This window comes from Mastomys coucha, unplaced genomic scaffold (genome assembly GCF_008632895.1).
Source record: "Mastomys coucha isolate ucsf_1 unplaced genomic scaffold, UCSF_Mcou_1 pScaffold15, whole genome shotgun sequence".
In the NCBI taxonomy this organism is placed as follows: Eukaryota; Metazoa; Chordata; class Mammalia; order Rodentia; family Muridae; genus Mastomys; species Mastomys coucha.
Window position 1 is genome coordinate 97,065,722 of NW_022196897.1, and position 5,877 is coordinate 97,071,598.

At 38.4% G+C, this 5,877-nt stretch overlaps 1 pseudogene across 1 annotated transcript in view; it reads right to left on the bottom strand.

Moving 5' to 3' along the window:
* Window positions 1-1,881: 1,881 nt before the first annotated feature.
* Window positions 1,882-5,877, bottom strand: part of LOC116091766 — a 12,196-nt pseudogene continuing 8,200 nt past the window's right edge. Inside the window, exon 2 of the transcript XR_004119085.1 lies at window positions 1,882-1,938. The product of XR_004119085.1 is annotated as an rRNA-processing protein FCF1 homolog pseudogene (transcript). The remainder of the gene's footprint in view (window positions 1,939-5,877) is intronic.

Genomic DNA, 5,877 nt, shown 5'->3' on the forward strand with positions numbered 1-5,877 from the left:
TATGGGTGGTTGTGAGCCACCATGTGGTTGCTGGGGTTTGAACTCATGACCTTCGGAAGAGCAGTCAGTGCTCTTACCCACTGAACTATCTCATCAGCCACTGGGTGAAATATTCTATAGATATCTGTTAGGTCCATTTGATTTATAACCTCTGTTAGTTTCATTATTTCTGTTTATTTTTTGTTTTGATGACCTGTCTATTGGTGAGAGTGGCGTGTTGAAATTTTACACTATTAATGTGTGGGGTTTGGTGTGATTTAAGCTTTAGTGATGTTTCTTTTATGAATTTGGGTGCCCTTACATTTGGAGTGTAGGAATCAGCATTGAGATGTCATCTTGGATTTTTTCCTTTGGTGGCTATGAAGTGTCTTTTCTCATCTCTTTTGATTAATTTGTTGAAAGTCTATTTTATTAGACATGAGAATGACTACTCCAGCTTTTTTCTTGGGTCCATTTTCTTGGAAAACCTTCTTTTAGCTCTTTACATTGAGGTAATATCTATCTTTGTTACTAAGGTATATTTCTTATAAGCAGAAGAATGATGGATCCTGTTTTCACATTCATTCTTTTAGCCTGGATCTTCTATTGGAGAACTGAGTCCATTGATGTTAAGAGATATTAATGACCAATGACTGTTAGTTCCTGTTATCTTAATGTTGGTCATGTTAGTGTGTGTGTGTTTGTGTGTGTGTGTGCATGTGTGTGTACACTTCCCTTATCTAGTTTCTGCTGGTATAGAATTATATACTTCCTGTGTTTTCTTGGCTATTATTAACTTCTTTGGGTTGGAGCTTTTCTTCTAGTATTTTCCATAGGGCTGAATTTGTGGATAGATATTGTTTAAATTTGGTTATGTCTTGGGATTTCTTTGTTTTCCTCATCTATAGTGATTGAAAGTTTTGCTGGGTATTATAATCTAGGTTACATCTTCTTAGAGGCTGCAAGGCATCTATCTAGACCCCTCGAGCTTTTAGGGTCTCTGTTGAAAAGTATAATTCTGATAGGTATGCATCTATATGTTACTTGGCCTTTTTCTTTTGCAGCTTTTAATATTCTTTTTTGTTGTTGTTGTTCTGTACATTCAGTGATTGATTATTATTATATGGCCAGTGGATTTTCTTTTCTGATTCAATCTATTTGGTGTTCTGTAAATTTCTTGTATGTTTATAGGTATCTTTACATTAAAGCTGGGGAAATTTTCTTCTATGATTTTGTTGAAAATACTTTCTTGGCCTTGGAGCTGAGAATATTTTCCTTCATCTAGTCCTATTATTCTTAGGTTTGGTCATTTCATAGTGTCCCTGATTTCCAGATGGTTTGTGAGAAGAATATTTTAAATTAATCTTTCTTTGATCAATGTTTTCTACAATGTATAATACAATGTTCTTCTATTGCATTTTCTATACTTGATATTCTCTCTTCTGTCTCTCTTTTTTTTTCTGTAGTTCCTGTTCTCTATTCTAGATTTTCCATCTCTAGGATTGCCTCAGTTAATGTTTTCTATATTGTTTTTATTTCCATTTTTATGTCTTGAGCTGTTTTATTCATTTCCTTCACCTGTTTGATTGTACATCTTTAAGAGACTTATTCTTTTTTATTTTAAAGATCTATATCATCTTTATAAGAATGGATTTATGTTCATTCTCTTGTGGTTTTGGCTTGTTTGGATAGCCAGGCCAGGCTCTGTTTGTGCCCTAGCTCATAGTAATTCTGTTCTTATGCTGCCCTTTAGCTGTCTAGTTGTCTCTGGTGCTGACAGTACACCAGGAATGCAGGCAGAGTTGTGGGCTGGAAATGAAGCAAAGTGGTGGTAAATGCAGTTTATTGCTTCTGGGTGTGTCTTTGGGAAACTTGGCAGGCAGAAGATTAGCAGGAGGATTTTTATTTGGCAGTTCTTGGTGCCTGCAGGCCTCTGCGAATGCAGGCAGAGTCATGAACCTGGAAATGGAGTACAGGGAACAGGGTGCAGTTAGCTGCTTCTGGGTGTGCCTAAGGAGACCTGCCTAGGGCAGTCCTACCTGGTTTTCACTGATGCTGGGAGATCTCTAAGAATTTAAGCAGAGTTATGGGCCTCGGGGGACATGGCATAGATAATCATTTCTAGGCATGACACAGGGGAAACTGGCAGGCAGCATACTGGGGAGAAGGTGTCTCTATTGGTTGTTCCTGGTGCCTGCAGGCCTCCAGTAATACAGGATAGACAATGAAGCTAGAGGTTAGCACAGCTAACCTCTGTTGGATGTGCCCCAAGGAAACCAGGCAGGAAGAAAATTTGGTTGGAGGGATCTATCTGAGATGTTCCTGGCACCATCATGTCTCTGGAACTGTAGGCAGAGTTGTGAGTGGGGAACAGGGTGCAGTTCCCTGTTACTGGATGTGCCTACAGAGATCTGACTGGCAAGGGTCCAGGGGCAGAGTCCTACCTGGTTGCTCCAAATGTTGGCAGGCCTCTGGGAATGCAGGCAGAGCTAGATGTTCCTGCTGCCAGCAAGCCAAGAAAATACTTTTGAGGAATAAATCACATTATTCCTATAAAACTCAAATAGAACATTTAAGAGAAGGAAACATACCTCAAATCACTCTAAAAAGACATTACCCTGATATTAAAACAAAAAAGTAATTTATAAAATTGTATCAGTAATAAATTTTTAAAATATAAATAAATAGAAATGATGGAGCAATGTGCATACCTAGGATGTATTATATACATGTATAAATTTTTCACAGGTAAATAACTTAACTTAAAAATAATTTCTGCAGAGACAGAGTCCCATCTGGCAATCTCTTGTCTCCATAAGTAGCTACAGGACTGGGATTGAGTTGCATCCAACAGAGTTATTCATCAAAAAGTACCACGGAAATCTCCAAAAAATGTAGGCTATTGCCAAGACAATTGATTGTTCTCTGCAAACTGACAGCAGGGCCCCATTGCCAAAGACAGGGAGGTAAAGTTGGTGCCTACATAGAACCTTCACCTCCATTTTCTAGTAGCTTTGATATAGGTAGATACCCTGCAAGCTACCAAAAAAGAAACATAAGCCCATTCAACGCACAAAACCTTTGATATACAATGCTATCCTGCATGCAAATTATGATAGGGCAATTGTGGAATAAAACTTGAGGGAATAACTAGTGTCTAATTTGACTTAAGACCCACTCCATGAAGTGGAATCTATTTCTGACACTGTTTGTGTCAGGAACCAGAGACTAGACATCCCAGAAACCAAGGCTAAAACCAAATACTACATGATAATCAAAAGTAATAATGAAATCACTCCTAGAGATATTATACTATACTCATAGACCAGTGCCTTATCAGCCATCATCAGAGAAATTTCCTCCTGCAGTAGATGGGAACAAATACAGAGATGCACAGCCAGGTAATTATGCAGAAAACGAGACCTTGTAAAACACAATTTCAAATCAAATCCCTCCTCTCAAAGCTTAGGGAACCTCATGAAAGAGAAGGCAGAAAGAGTTGGGGAGACAGAGGGGATTGAGAGTACCAGGAAAGCAAGACCCTCTAGGTAAACTGATCATATGAATTCATAAAAAGTGAAGCAGCAATCACAGGGCCTGCACAGATCTGCACCAGATCCTACCTAGATCTGCACCAGATCCTCTGTGTATATATTATAGCTTTTGGTTTAGTGTTTTTATGAGATTCCTGAGTGTGTGAGTGTGTCCTTGACTCTTGAGCCTTCTCTTAGTGCTTTTTTCCTTTGTTGGTTTGCTTTGTCTGACTTCAATGTTCCTGGCTTTTTACTTTATTCTATTTTATTCTGTTACGTTTTGTTGTTATATCTTAGAATTCCATCCCTTTCTAATGAGACACAAAAGAGGAGAGGAATGAGGAACTCAGAGAGTTACAGGGAGAGGAAAGTGTAATCAGGATATACTATATGAGTAAACTCTATTTTTAAGAAACGGGAGGAAGAAGATTAACATGAGGGCCACACGAATGGTATAAAAATAATGATAGTATAAATAAATAAAAATGTTAGGACAATAACAACAAAAATGCACTAACTTTTCCTAGGTTATATAAATTATAAATGGGACCTCTGTCTAAATCATCATCACTACCACCCCAACCACCACCACCACCACCACCACCATCATTATCATCATCATCATCATCATCATCATCATCATCATCATCATCATCATCATCATCATCATTATCATCATCAACTCTGCAACCTAACAAAAACTACCTACATGGGATGTAGTGATGTGTCTGTAATCACCAGCTACTTGAGAAATATAAACAGAAGGATCATGAGGTCAAGATCAGTTTGGAAAAGTTACTGGAACTTTAACTCAGAATAAACTGTTAAAAATAAATGAAGATATAGATCCATCTTATCCTGATTGCCAGTTGCTAAAACAATGTCCTTTTCTAGTAGTGGATAAAGATTCATTTTTACCCCCTCTTTACCATATTTTATTACTTTGCTTTTGTTTCCCTTGATAATAGTCATTTTGACTGAATTGAGAGGATTTCAATGTACTTTTGATTTGTTTTTCCTAATGGCTAAAAATGTTGAACATCTTTTTATGTCCTTGTTAGCCATTTATATTTCTATTTCAAAGTATCTGTTCTGTTCATTCCTCACTTACTGTTGGAATTATGAATTCTCCCTGTATTCAAGTTGTTTATGGTCTTTATATATTCTGATTATTGATCTTATTTCACAAGTATCCACCAAAGCATTTTAACCCAATTATAATTTCCTTTACTGTGTTAAAGTTTGTTCATTTGATATGATCCCATTGTCCATTCTTGCTATTGTTTCCCAAGGTAAGGGAGCCCTGCTCAGGAAGTCACTGTTTTTGCCTATATATTAAATTGTTTTTACATGCTTTCTCTAATAGTTTCAAAGTTTCTAGGCTTAGAAAATTTATACTTTCTTGTCAATTATGAGTTTGTTTTTATGCTGACAATGGGAGAGAGAGATAGAAATCAAGTTATGGATGTATGCATATAAATATCCAATTCTTCCAACATTATTTGTTAAAGACACTTTCTCCCTATTCACAGTTTAGAAATTTTGTAAAGACTTTAAATAACTTAAATTAAATTAATAAATATACATAAAGAATAAGGCCTCCAAAGAAAGGGAAGGATAGAGTCTCCAAAAACAGGAGAGAGAAAGAAAATGAAGGTGAAGATTACAGAAATGAGAGAAAATTAGAGATATAAAAAGAAAATATTTGCCTTCTGGTCTCTCTGGGCAGTGTCCTGAGTGGACCTTGGGTGCAAGCTCTGCAGCCAGTCCCACAACACCCAGAGGAAGCTCCACTCCCAGGCACTCTGACACTCTCAGGACCAGAGATGAGGAGGATACAACATCTGTCCCAACACCAGGAGTAACTGGGACCAGCAGGACCAGGCATACAGGAACTCCACCATCAGAGTGGCTTGGGTTCCTTCCGGTCTCTCTGGGCTGGTGTCCTGAGCAGATCTTGGGCCCAGGCTCCATAGCCAGTCCCACACCATCCAGAGGAAGCTGCTGCACTCCCAGGTGCTCTAACAAGCCCAGGGTCACAGGATCCCAGAATCACAGGATCACAGAGACAGCTTGACTCTGAGGAGTTCTGCCACAACCAGGATCACAGGAAGGACTGGCTCAAATCAGATATAGCCAGGGCAGGTAGCACTAGAGATAACCAGATGACGGGGGTCGGGGGGAACAAGCGTAAGAAAATAAACAAAACAAACCAAGGTTACTTGCCATCATCAGAACTCAATTCTCCCACCATAGCAAGTCCTGGACACACCATCATACCGGAAAAGCAAGATAGAGATCTAAAATCACTTACCGTGTTGATGATACAGGACTTTAAGAAAGACATAAATAAGCCTGGAGGTGG